At 42.8% G+C, this 13,771-nt stretch overlaps 1 protein-coding gene and 1 pseudogene across 14 annotated transcripts in view; one reads left to right on the top strand and one right to left on the bottom strand.

Moving 5' to 3' along the window:
- The window catches only part of RBFOX2 (RNA binding fox-1 homolog 2), a 314,189-nt gene that overhangs the window by 17,569 nt on the left and 282,849 nt on the right, over nucleotides 1-13,771 (top strand). The gene's annotated exons all lie outside the window — the stretch shown is intronic.
- On the bottom strand, nucleotides 5,941-8,161 carry LOC136389438 (60 kDa heat shock protein, mitochondrial-like; annotated as a pseudogene).

Below are 13,771 nucleotides of genomic sequence, written 5' to 3'. Positions count from 1 at the left end.
CTTTTTTCCTCTCTTCTCCCTCCTCCCTCTTTTCTTCTCCCTCTTCCCTCTTTTCTCCTCCCTCCTCCATCCTCCATCCTCCCTCTTCCTTCCCCCTCCTTCGTCCTCCCTCCTCCTCCTCCCCTCCCCCCTCCCTCCTCCCCCCCTTTCTGCTCCCCGCTCCCGCAGCTATGGTTCTTTTTTTTTTTTTTTTTGTGAGAGAGACACAGGGACAATCCAGAAGGGAGAGAAGTGAGAAGCATCAATTCTTCATTGCTGCTCCTTAGTTGTTTATTGATTGCTTTCTCATATGTGCCTTGACTAGGGGGCTACAGCAGAGCGAGTGACACCTTGCTCAAGCCAGTGACCTTGGGCTTCAAGCAAGCAATCTTTGGGCTCAAGCCAGTGACCATGGGGTTGTGTTTATGATCCCATGCTCAAGCCAGCGACCCCATGCTCAAGCTGGCAAGCCTGTGCTGAAGCCAGATGAGTCCGCGCTCAAGCTGGCGACCTTGGGGTTTCAAATCTGGGTCCTCTGTGTCCCAGTCTGACACTCTGTCCACTGTGCCCCTGCCTGGTCAGGCTCCTGCAGGCAGCCATGGTTTTATGGGTTCGAGTGCATCGGCCCTGGGTTCTGAGGATGGCTTCATGGAGCCTCCACCTCAAATGCTAAAAGTAGCTCAGTTGTGAGTATAGCCCCAGATGGGCAGAGCATCGGCCCCAGATGGGGTTTGCCAGGTGGATCCCAGTTGGGGTGTATACAGGAGGCTGGCTTTCTTTCTCCCCTCCTCTCACTTGGAAAAAGAAATCTATTTTTGCCTCACCTTATATAATAGCTTTTATTATTACCCAGTCCTATATTTTTGTACCCTAGTGCTTTTTGAGTTCCTTAAAAGCAGGAACAGTCTCTTAATCTTTTTTTTGTGTGTGTGACAGAGAGATAGAGGGACAGATAGGGACAGACAGACAGGAAGGGAGAGAGATGAGAAGCATCAATTCTTCGTTGTGGCACCTTAGTTGTTCATTGATTGCTTTCTCATATGTGCCTTGACCGGGGGGCTACAGCAGACCAACTGACCCCTTACTCAAGCCAGCAACCTTGGGTTTAAGCTGGTGAGCCTTGCTCAAACCAGATGAACCTGCTCTCAAGCTGGCGACCTTGGGGTTTTGAACCTGGGTCGTCCGCGTCCCAGTCTGATGCTCTATGCACTGTGCCACCACCTGGTCAGGCACAGTCCCTTAATCTTTATATCCTTGGTTCCTCCTTCAGTGTCGGGGATGTATGATAATAAGAACTCAGTAAGTGCTGAAAAAAATAAGTGAACATTAATATAATCTATTAAAAAATCTCTTAATTTGTGTTGCTTTTTCTGTAATCACAATCTTTGGATTTGAAGTATGGTGACTAGAATTGCACATCCTACTCAATTGTTAAATTTATATTATATTTTAGTTTATAGAATGTTTTGACATAGGTATTTATTTATTCCTTATAACAACCCCAAAAGATAAGTGATTCTTCAGATAGAAATTATGTCTTTGTAAGCCCCATGACTAAGAAGTGGCAAAGCTGATACAGTCTACTCAGATCTGTGGCTCTTTATCCAGTGGCCTTTCCCTCTGGGACTCAGCCCTCAGACAGAAGAGTATGATGCTGAGGGATAGAGTGATTATGTGCTTTCTTGTCTTTGCATACTGTAAATTTAATATTGGAAACATTTTACCCATTAACCTGAAAGCTGATTCATGTGGAACTTGAAGATAACATTGAACCCCAGTTTCTTCAATAATTGATTTGGATCTAGCCAGTATATCAAATTGGGGTTTTGCTAAAATTTATTGTGTACTTGCATGTGCCTCACATTGTATTAGTGACTTATCTCACTTTTCTGTAGTTCATATTCAGGGGAATTTAAGTGGAATAATTGTATATATGATGGTTTGTTGGTGTGCGTTTTTTTGCCTCAAAGTTTTTCCATCTCTGATTTGACCAAATTATATATCAACAGTAGATAAATCAACAGATTGATTATGGTGAGTAGTATAAAATCATAAGAGCTGAAGGCATGTAGAAGTTATCTGGACCAGCTCTGCTTCAGTCAGGTAAAGTAGATGATGGACTCGTTTTAATGGACAAGTTATCTCAGGCTCAGAGAGAGTATGTGAGAGCAGACAATATGCTCAAGCTTTTGGCTTTAGAGCTAAATAGAATATTTCATTTCTTAGTCTTTTTTACTGTTTTAGTGAAAGTTCTCTGAGAGTTTTGTATATGGAGTTTTTTACTTTTTCTTTTCTTTACATTTATTTTTACATTTATATTCCTATGGTTGTGATTCAGAATATGCAAAAAATTGAAGAGTAAAATATCTCTGCCTTCTGCCAGCTACCTAGTGTTTCCTTGCAGATGATTGCTGTGGTTAATTACCTGGGTATCCTTCCAAAGATAGTACCTGCATAACATTTTCTCCACTCCTTTTATTTCAATTTAAATTTATTTATTTTTTTTAGCTAGAGTCAGAGACGGACAGGAAGGGAGAGAGATGAGAAGCATCAACTCATAGTTGTGGTACTTTAGTTGTTCATTGATGGTTTGTCATATGTGCCTTGTTGGGGGTTGAGGGACTCCAGCCAAGCCACCAGTGACCTTGGGTTCAAGCCAGAGACCTTGAGTTTCCCCCCCCTTTTTTTTTTTTTTTTAGTGAGAGGAGGGCAGGCAGAGAGACAGACTACCACATGCGCCCCAACTGGGATCCACCTGGCAAGCCCACTAGGGCAGGGGGGTAGTCAACCTTTTTATACCTACCACCCACTTTTATGTCTCTGTTAGTAGTAAAATTTTCTAACCGCCCACCAGTTCCACAGTAATGGTGACTTATAAAGTAGGGAAGTAACTTAACTTTATAAAATTTATAAAGCAGGCCCTGGCCGGTTGGCTCAGCGGTAGAGCGTCGACCTGGCGTGCGGGGGACCCGGGTTTGATTCCCGGCCAGGGCACATAGGAGAAGCGCCCATTTGCTTCTCCACCCCCACCCCCTCCTTCCTCTCTCTCTCTTCCCCTCCCGCAGCCGAGGCTCCATTGGAGCAAGGATGTCCTGGGCGCTGGGGATGGCTCCTTGGCCTCTGCCCCAGGCGCTAGAGTGGCTCTGGTCGCAACAGAGCGACGCCCCGGAGGGGCAGAGCATCACCCCCTGGTGGGCAGAGCGTTGCCCCTGGTGGGCGTGCTGGGTGGATCCCGGTCGGGCGCATGCGGGAGTCTGTCTGACTGTCTCTCCCCGTTTCCAGCTTCAGAAAAATACAAAAAAAGAAAAAAAAAAAGAAAAAAAAAAGGAAAAAAAATTTATAAAGCAGAGTTACAGCAAGTTAAAGCATATGATAATAATTACTTACCAAGTACTTTATGTTGGATTTTCGCTAAGTTTGGCAGAATAAATCTTTAAAAAACATCTTACTTAAATCTCTCTTTTTATTTATACTTTGGTTGCTCCGCTACCGCCCACCATGAAAGCTGGAACGCCCACTAGTGGGCGGTAGGGACCAGGTTGACTACCATTGCACTAGGGGGTAATGCTCTGTCCATCTGGGGCTGTTGCTCTGTTGCTCAGCCACCGAGCCATTTTTTTTTTTTTTAGCGCTTGAGGTGGAGGTCACAGAGCCACCATCAGAGCTGCAAGCCAACTTGCTGGAGCCAGGGCTGCAGCAGGGAGGGTAGGGGGTGCCGAGAGAGAAGGGGAGGGGGAGGGGTGATGATCTCCGCGTTTCAAACCTGGGTCCTCAGTGTTCCAGGTTGATGCTCTATCCACTGTGCCTCCACCTGGTCAGGCTCTCCACTCCTTTTTAAAATCTCAAGTGGTAGTATTACTGTGCATATTTATCTTTGCTTTGCTTTTCTATATATTTGGAGATCACTTTTATATCAGTTTAGATTTTTTTTCTCTATTTGTTAGGTTTATGGAATTGGGATTATTCTGTTTTGGTGTACTGAAATAACTAGATCGAAATGTTTCTGGTAAGGATGACTAGGATTAGTACTGGATCTCACAAAGTTTGAGTCCTTTCTTTCTTTTGTTTTTTATTAGAATCATGGACTCACAATGTGGGAGAACTAATTTGCATCTCCATTCTTTCACATGAATACCTACACATCCCTGACTGGTACTACCTTTCAAAGATGTTTGAGTAAAATAAGGCTTTCTCAGCTCTCCAGCTGCCCCAGTCAGCTGCTTCCTGGTCTTGTCTTTTTGCCTTATTGGGGCCTATTTTGGATCATATATCTTGTATGTCATTGAGTTATTAATGATACTCAGGATCTCCCTGAGTCACTGCACAAAGAATCAAACTGCAGTGTGATTTTATTCAGTATGACATCTTTTATACCAGACGTACCCAAAATGCCCAGGTTTATTCTAATTGAATGTCAGTGCTGTTAAGTGAGCCAGGTTTTGTATTGAATTATGAGAAAGAAAGGTTTAATCCTGATAGGTGTTTGCATCTTGGCAGCCATATTGCTGCTAGTTTCACTTAGCCCCCTGTGTTTGTGGAAAGGCCCAGGATTGAGTGAATGCCTTTTAGCCCTGGGATATGCCCACTCTGCTTTGGAGACTTGATGGGATATAAATACCTATGGTTCAACAGACAGGGAATATTTTTCTTTTGCTTACTAAACAATAATGGATTCTGATTTAGACATACAATGAACAGATTTCAAGCTTAGTCTTGTCTCTAGCTCTGCTATCCTTTACAGACTTCTGCAATTAAAGATATGAAGTAAAGTTGTGCCTTTCAGAGTTGGCGTTTGCAGTGGACCTTTGTCTTCACAAGAATATTATAGAGGAGGTAGCATTCCAGCTGTTTGGAGAATGACGCCAGTGGGGATGTGTCTTGCACTCTAGATGAATACTGATCTCTATTGTATGGTAATATTAATCTCACCCACCATACAATCTTTATAGTCCCAAGGCCTCACTGGAGTGAATTAGGTCTACTTGATCTCTATGGCCCCAAGCAGTGAATGGAAGCAGGCAGGGCACCAGATGCTATGTTGTTTCCCCTATTGCTTCTTCCTTCACACCCCGTATAAGGTTTCCAGGCATTTGTGCAACTTGATAGCAGAAAGGGCCTGTCTAAGCAGTTGAGAGATGGGTTGGCAGGTGGCTCAAATTACTCCATCTTCCTGATAAGAGCTGCTGATCCAGGCTGCTGGCTGCTGGGGGTGGGAGCTGTACTGCCTGTGCCCTGCCCAGCAGGAATGGTGTGTAGGTCTTGGTGGTGTTTCAGGGCTCCAAGAATGTACCCCAGGCAGTTTGAGAGGTCTGGCCAGCATCTCTAGGGAAGCAGCACAATTTGAGAAGCAGATCTTGTCTTAAAGCAGATGGGTCTTAGGAAGTGGTAGCACACAGGAGCTGAAGAAGCACTAACATTGAAAATATGAAGTGCACACCCAAGAAATAGAAATGATATTCTCTTAAGCTAAAACCTTGTTGAAGAATTTATGAGTCTTGGTAGTGCTAGGCACAATGATGACTAAGACTTGAACTTGCAATGGGGAAGTGGATATGTACACAGATAATTTTAATACAGTGTGGTAATTGCTCTGATAGAGGTGTCCACAGAGTATATGTCAAAGCTTAGTGTTTTGGTAACATATGTTTTGTGTGCAGCTTTATCACACTGTACTAAGATACTGGGTTAAGAGGACCCATTCTGGTATCAGACTGCTTAGATTCAAATTCTATCTCTATACCTATGTAACTCTGTCCTTTGGGCAAGTTATCGCCTCTGTGCTTCACTTTTATTTTTAAAATTTGAAACATTTTTATTACACAAAGGTCACATAATTGGATATTTCTCTACTTTGTACACAATTGTTCTTACTCTCCACAGAAAGGCTGCTTCTTAACTTCTCATTGGGTGATGGCAAGCACTAAAATCCTGATTTTAACAGAATAGTAAAAATACCTCAGTGATTTAAGTTGAAAGCAGTACATTGGTACATGGCTCTTGCACTTAGTTATCAGGAATGTACAAATGTATTTTTATTCAAAAATACAAAATAAATTACCTGTAGGCATGGACAATGACAGCAGTAAACCATTGTATGTTATCAACGGAAACCAGTAACTGATGGTTATTAGTGATTTTCTTACATCAGCCAGCCTTTTCTTCAGTCATTTCCTTTACTGACTTCTCTGAAGTTATAGGTGAGGAGCACTGCCTCGAGCTTCATCTCACAGTTCTCATTACTAATGATAAAGCTCTATTCTGGGGTTAGAACATGCTGCCTCCCATGCCACCTCCCATTCTACCCATCCCTCCCATTGCAGGCTCTTTCTCCTCCTTAGGGATTTCTGTGACTACACATTCTGCTGTTGTTAACAGCGAGGCCACTCTAGCAGCATCCAATAAAGCAGTTCTTATAACCTTAGTTGGATCAATGATTCCTTTTTCTACCAGATTCACAAAATCTCCAAGCATAGCATCATAGCCAACTTCTGAGGAACCCTGCATAATTTTCTCAACTATCAACGATCCCTCAACACCTGCATTCTTAGCAATAGTCATTGCAGGAATTTTGAGTGCTTTTTAAAATAATTTCTATACCAATTTTTTGATCTTCATTAGTTGGAGTTAACGAATCCAAGGCTGGATTGCACCAAAGCAGGACACAGCCCCCTCCCAGAACAATGCCTTCCTCAACAGCAGCTGTTGTAGCACTGAGGGCATCTGTTACTCTGTCTTTCTTTTCATTGACTTCAACATCGCTTGTCCCACCAACCTTCAGCACAACTACTCCATCTGAGAGTTTTGCCAGACGCTCATTTAGTTTTTCCTTTTCATATTCACTAGTTGTGATATCTAACTGCTCGATGATTTCTTGAATACGTTTTTCAATTTGAGCGTTGTCATCTTTTCCTTTCAGGAGCATGGCATCTTCTTTGTCACAATGACCTCTCCAACTTTTCCTAAGTCATGAGGCTGAACATCTTCAAGATTTAGAGTTAATCCTTCTTCTCCAAACACTGCACCACCAGTAGCAATAGCCATTCTTTAAGCTGGTTCTTTCTGTTGTCACCAAAACCTGGAGCTTTGACTGCTATAACTTGAAGACCAACTTTTAGCCTATTCAAAACAAGTGTACTTAGAGCTTCTCCATCAACATATTCAGCAATTATGACCAAGGGCTTACGGTGAGCATTGGCAATTTCAAGAGCAGGTACAATGGACTGAACAATGGAGTGTTCTTTTCACGCAACAGAACATAGGCATCTTGGAATTCACATTTTTGACCTTTTGCAGTATTAATAAAGTATGGAGAAATATAACCTCGATCAAACTTCATGCCCTCAATAATTTCTAATTCATCATTCAGTGTTTTTCCATCCTTGACTGTAATGACGCCCTTTCTTCCAACCTTTTTCATTGCATCAGAAATTATGTTGCCAATTTCTTTGTCTTCATTTTCAGAAATTGTAGCAACCTGAGCTGTTTCTTCAGGGGTTGTCACAGGTTTAATATATATTTTTTATTTATTCATTTTAGAGAGGAAAGAGAGAGAGAGAGAGAGAGAAGGGGGGAGGAGCAGGAAGCATCAACTCCCATATGTGTCTTGACCAGGCAAGCCCAGGGCTTTGAACCGGCGACTTCAGCATTTCCAGGTCGACGCTTTATTCACTGTACCGCCACAGATCAGGCAAGGTTGTCACAGGTTTAGACTGCTTCTTAAGTTCAGATATTACAGCATCAACAGCCAACATCACACCTCTTCTGATTTCCACTAGATTAGCACATTTACTGATCTTTTCAAAGCCCTCCTTAGCAATAGAATGTGCCAGTACAGTGGCAGTGGTGGACCATCCCCAGCCTCTTCGTTTGTATTATTGGCAACATCTTGCACAAGTTTAGCGCCAATATTTTTATATTTATCTTTTAAGTCAATGGACTTTGCAACGGTCACACCATCTTTTGTTACTTTGGGACTTCCCCAGCTCTGTTCAATAATCACTGTTCTTCCCTTTGGCCTCATAGTAACGGCCACAGCATCAGCTAAAAGATCTATACCTTGAAGCATTAAGGCTTGGGCATCTGCACCAAATTTTACATCTTTGGCATTAGCCCGAGTGAGGTGAGGAGCCAGTGCCCTGTACACTGGCCTAATCTGGCGAAGGATTCTCTGTAATCGAAGCATTTCCACGCCCAGCCAGGCCAGCAGCATAGCCCTCCGGCTGGCTTAGGCCAGTTCCCGGGCTGCCTAAAATGGCTATAGTAATAGTTTCTACCTCACAAGATAGTTGTATTAAATGTGTTAATATAATAAATATAATGTGCCTGGTCCATGATCAACACTATATAATTGTTATCTGTTGTTATGGCACCACGTACGGCACCAGAGACCATGGAAAACACATGGTGACCAAGGGCTGTGCAGAGTTCAGCATTTATTGTATTCATAGAGAGATTTTTAGTGTTAATCATGCCATGCACTATACAGAAGCAAATCAACAAAATGTTAACCAACTATGTGATTGTGTACAATACATCAGTGGTCCCCAACCTTTTTTGGGCCACGGACCAGTTTAATATCAGAAAATATTTTCAGGGACTGGCCTTTAGGGTGGGACAGATAAATGTATCACGTGACCGAGACAAGTGTCAAGAGTGAGTCTCAGATGGATGTAACAGGGAATCTGGTCATTTTTAAAAAATAAAACATTGTTCAGACTTAAATATAAACAAAACGGAAATAATGTAAGTTATTTATTCTTTCTCTGCGGACCGGTACCAAATGGCCCACAGACCGGTACTGGTCCGCGGCCTGGGTTGGGGACCACTGCAATACATGATGAGACATGACAAGAGTCAATTTTTTGGGGAAGCTGTGTGAAAAGAATACTGATGAGAGAAACTAGTATCCCATGACAGTTTCAGAGAAAGAATCTTGCTGCTCCTTTGGGTGCTGCATTGGAGGCGCTTGAGTGTGTCTTGACATTTTGAAGAAAGGCTATATATATGCCTTACTGTAAGGTAAGGCAGTACCTACCTGTTTCAGACAGGAGTGAATCTTTCCTGATTTTTTAAAACCTCTGACAGTGGTCAGCAAACTCATTAGTCAGCAGAGCCAAATATCAACAGTACAACGATTGAAATTTCTTTTGAGAACCAAATTTTTTAAACTTAAACTATATAGGTAGGTACATTCCTTATCGAGGTAGCGCCTACATGTGGTATTTTGTGGAAGAGCCACAGTCAAGGGCCAAAGGGCCGCCTGTGGCTTGCAAGCTGCAGTTTGCCAACCAGGGCTCTAGGAGAAACCACTTTAGATCAGAATCAATCCATCCATCCAATCCACTCTTTCTTCAGTTTCTCTCTCTAAAATGGAAGAGAGCTAATATTTAAATCAGTTTTATTGTTCTTTATATAAACTGAAAGTAAACCTCTCATATTATGCAAAAGTCCTTACCTAATTTTGGTTGGTCATTTATTCTTTCAACAACATTTGAATGCTTAGGTCATGTTGAACCCCCAGGGTTACAGAGTTAAAGGAGTGTTTTTATGGAACCTGTGAGATTTTTTGGGTTGGTTTCCGGAACAACAATACGTTAGAATAAAAATGTGATCACGCGCTGTTAGAGAAGTAGGTTCTCATATTGCCAGTGGGGTAAAAAGTTCCAAAACTGCCAGAAAGAGAGAGCTACTTAGCAGTATCTGTTAAGATGTAACATGCATACATTCTTTGACTCACTGGTTCCATCTCTAGGAATTTATCCTACAGATACTCTTTGTCCATGTGTAATGTGATATACATTAAAACATTATTTGCCTGACCAGGCGGTTGTGCAGTGGATAGAGCTTTGGACTGGGACACAGAGGACCCAGGTTTGAAACCCCAAGGTCACTGGCTTGAGCTTGGGTTCATCCAGCTAGAGCGCGGGGTCGCTGGCTTGAGCATGGGATCATAGACATGACCCCATGGTCTCTGGCTTGAGCCCAAAGGTCACTGGCTTGAAGCCCAAGGTCGCTGGCTTGAGCAAGGGGTCACTCGCTCTGCTGTAGGTACCCCCTCCCTCGTCAGGCACATATGAGAACACAATCAATGAACAACAGAAAAAAAAGTGAACAACAAAGGTGCTGCAACCAAGAATTGATGCTTCTCATCTCCCTTCCTGTCTGTCTCTTCCTATTTGTCCCTCTCTCTGATTCTTTCTGTCTCTGTAAAAGAAACCAAAAAACATTATTTGAAATAATAAAATATTGAAAAACCAAAATGCTCTTTGATAGGAAACCTGTGAACTAAAGTTACATTCATACAATGGAATACCCTGCAGCCATTAAAAAGAGCTTTATATGGCCCTGGCCGGTTGGCTCAGCGGTAGAGCGTCGGCCTAGCGTGCGGAGGACCCGGGTTCGATTCCCGGCCAGGGCACACAGGAGAAGCGCCCATTTGCTTCTCCATCCCTCCGCCGCCGCGCTTTCCTCTCTGTCTCTCTCTTCCCCTCCCGCAGCCATTGGAGCAAAGATGGCCGGGGCGCTGGGGATGGCTCTGTGGCCTCTGCCCCAGGCGCTAGAGTGGCTCTGGTCACAATATGGCGACGCCCAGGATGGGCAGAGCGTCGCCCCCTGGTGGGCAGGGCGTCGCCCCCTGGTGGGCGTGCCGGGTGGATCCCGGTCGGGCGCATGCGGGAGTCTTTCTGACTGTCTCTCCCCGTTTCCAGCTTCAGAAAAATGAAAAAAAAAAAAAAAAAAGTAAAAAGAGCTTTATATGAATGGACACAGAAGATTTTAAAATACATCAAGTGAAAAAGTCAAGATGCAGAATAGTGTATAGCTTGCTACTGTTTGTGTAATGAAAGAAAGTATATATTAACATGCACCTAGTCTCATCAGGAAACGCAAAACTCTCTAACAGTGGTTGCCTCTGGGTAGAGGTACTGAGTGACAGGAATAGGGGGGTGGGTAGGGGAAGACTTAATTTTCATGGTATACCTTTTGTGCTTTTTGAGTTTTAAATTATATATATGTGTTATTTTAAAAATAATTTACTATGTCCTGGCTCAGGGGTCCCCAAACTTTTTACACAGGGGGCCAGTTCACTGTCCCTCAGACCATTGGAGGGCCGCCACATACAGTGCTCCTCTCACTGACCACCAATGAAAGAGGTGCCACTTCCGGAAGTGCGGCAGGGAGAGGGCAGATAAATGGCCTCAGGGGGCCGCAGTTTGGGGACACCTGCCCTGGCTGTATAGTTTTGTTGGTTAGAGTGTCATCCCAAAGCAGAGATTGCCGGTTTGATCTCTGGTCAGGGCACGTACAGGAACAGATTGATGTTCCCCCTTTTCCCTCTCTCCTCCCTCCTCCCTCTCTCTCCTCCCCCTTTCTTCCTCTCTCTAAAGTTAATAAATAAAAAACATTTAAATAATTTATTAACATTACCTAGGAATTAATACATGCACTCTTGTACTTATGTTATGATCTTTGAACTTGCGAATTTTCAGAGACTAATGAATAAAGGTATGCGCTGGAGCAAAAGTGCCAATTCTGCATACTACAAAGGAAAAATGGTGCTAGTGGTGGCATAGGTTATTTTATCTATCACATTGTTTACTGGTGTATAGGGTGTTTTCAGTGCTTATATTACTAACTTCTCTTACTATTTATTATTAACTGTCTTATCCAGTAAGGAGAAAATCTGCTGATTATAATGAGAATGCTGATACAAAGGGGTGGATAAATGTAGAGATGATAAAATGGAAGCAGTGTTGAATGTGTCTACGAGATGAATGATTCAGCAGCATGGACAATTATAAAGGGTCAAGTGCAAAATGACAAAGTGAGTTGAGAAGAAACAAAACAAGTCAAAACCACAAACATAAGCCTCTGCAGCTTTCTTCAGAAATGTTCCCTCACTAGGTATGCACCATGAGTTATTTGGTTTTTTTCACATTGGAATTTTATGAACTAATAGACTTAGCTGCTGTCTTTCATTCCAGACCTAACCTGATGGTAAACAGAGGAGCTTCTGTATCCTGAGAGAAGTGAGGACAGTGTTTCTGTGGGAGCATAATAACAGAATGATTCTTACCCAGCCTGGTGGGGATGGGCACAGGGAGAACATTCTGCAGGAGCTGTTGCTGAATATTGAGTGAGTAGGAGGAAGGCAGGCAGAGGAGAATGAGGGGCAGGCCATTCCAGGGGAAGAAACAGCCTGTAAAAGGAGAAGGTGTGAGAGGAGCTGCAGGTGGGTCAGTAGGCTTGGAATGGAGAGCATGAGGGCAGGAGATTTTCTCAGTGTCTTTGGTAGTTTGTTCATCTACAGACTGCCACCCCCTTGCAGATGATGGGGTTTGGGTTATTCTACCTCTCCAGGAGCACAGCCTCTGGTGCGTGGGATAGAAACACTGTCTTTTTTCATGAGAGAGAGAGAGAGAGAAGAAAGAAAACCTGTATTTGATTATGTTGTATATATGTGGTTGTGTAGCCTTCTAGCAGAATTACATTTTTTTTCAGCTGTCTTTTCCCCCCTATTTAGCATCACAGTTTGAGTGCCGCATGGAAATAACTTGAACCTTATGTTCCATTTCATTATATTTAAATTTATATGAAGCCACCCTTTATACCGTGCAGGCATTACATGTTGCTCTTCATAGCAGGAATGCTGTCACAACAATGCTTTGTCCATCAGAGGCTTTCAAAAAATTTTATGAACATTTTTAAGTGCTTAATCTCCACTGTATACCAGGGTAGGTGGCAGGTAGGCAAGTAATATTTCTTCACATATCTTACATATTAGCACGTATTGGTTGCTCATGCCTCTTATGGAGAAAGTTTCTCCTTTGAAACTGAAATGTTCTATACTTTGAATCTACAGATAAATTATTCTGGAAAGCTTGAACCAAACCTGGTCAGATGCTTCTGAGTTACAAAAGAGGTACTGAAATAAATTTTTTCAGCTAAAAATAATTTTGCTTACAAGTTACCAAAAATGGCTGACTACAAATGCTTTTAAGATACTTGTCTAAGCTTCCATAAGCTCAAGGTCAAGAAAAAGAAGTTAAGAACACTTCTTGAGAAACGATTGGCTTTATTTTGCCAAAGCTCTCGCCATACTTCTATTACATAATTACCTTATGAGACACAAGCTGATGGAAATGTGCCTTAGATTCAGTAGGGCCCAGAGATTCTTTAAGTAGAACATATATAGATGCTGCCTGTTTTTTCTGACAGAAAACTTTTATCTGTAGAAGGCATTAGAGCAGTGGTCCCCAAACCCTGGGCCGCGGACTGGTACCGGTCTATGGGCCATTTGGTACTGGTCCGCAGAGAAAGAATAAATAACTTACATTATTTCCGTTTTATTTATATTTAAGTCTGAATGATGTTTTTTTTTTAAATTTATTTTTATTTTTTACAGAGACAGAGAGAGTCTGAGAGAGGGATAGATAGGGACAGACAGACAAATGGAAAGAGATGAGAAGCATCAATCATCAGTTTTTCCTTGCGACACCTTCATTGTTCATTGATTGCTTTCTCATATGTGCCCTGACTGTGGGGCTACAGCAGACCGAGTAACCCCTTGCTCAAGCCAGAGACGTTGGGTCCAAGCTGGTGAGCTTTGCTCAAACCAGATGAGCCCGCGCTCAAGCTGGCAACCTCGGGGTCTCGAACCTGAGTCCTTCTGCATCCGAGTCCGACGCTCTATCCACTGCACCACAGCCTGGTCCGATGTTTTATTTTTTAAAAATGACCGGATTCCCTCTGTTACATCCGTCTAAGACTCACTCTTGATGCTTGTCTCAGTCAC

The sequence above is a fragment of the Saccopteryx leptura genome, chromosome 1 (assembly GCF_036850995.1).
Source record: "Saccopteryx leptura isolate mSacLep1 chromosome 1, mSacLep1_pri_phased_curated, whole genome shotgun sequence".
Taxonomy (NCBI): domain Eukaryota; kingdom Metazoa; phylum Chordata; class Mammalia; order Chiroptera; family Emballonuridae; genus Saccopteryx; species Saccopteryx leptura.
The sequence above is the reverse complement of the archived record's forward strand: the minus strand, read 5'-3'. Positions and strand labels throughout refer to the sequence as shown.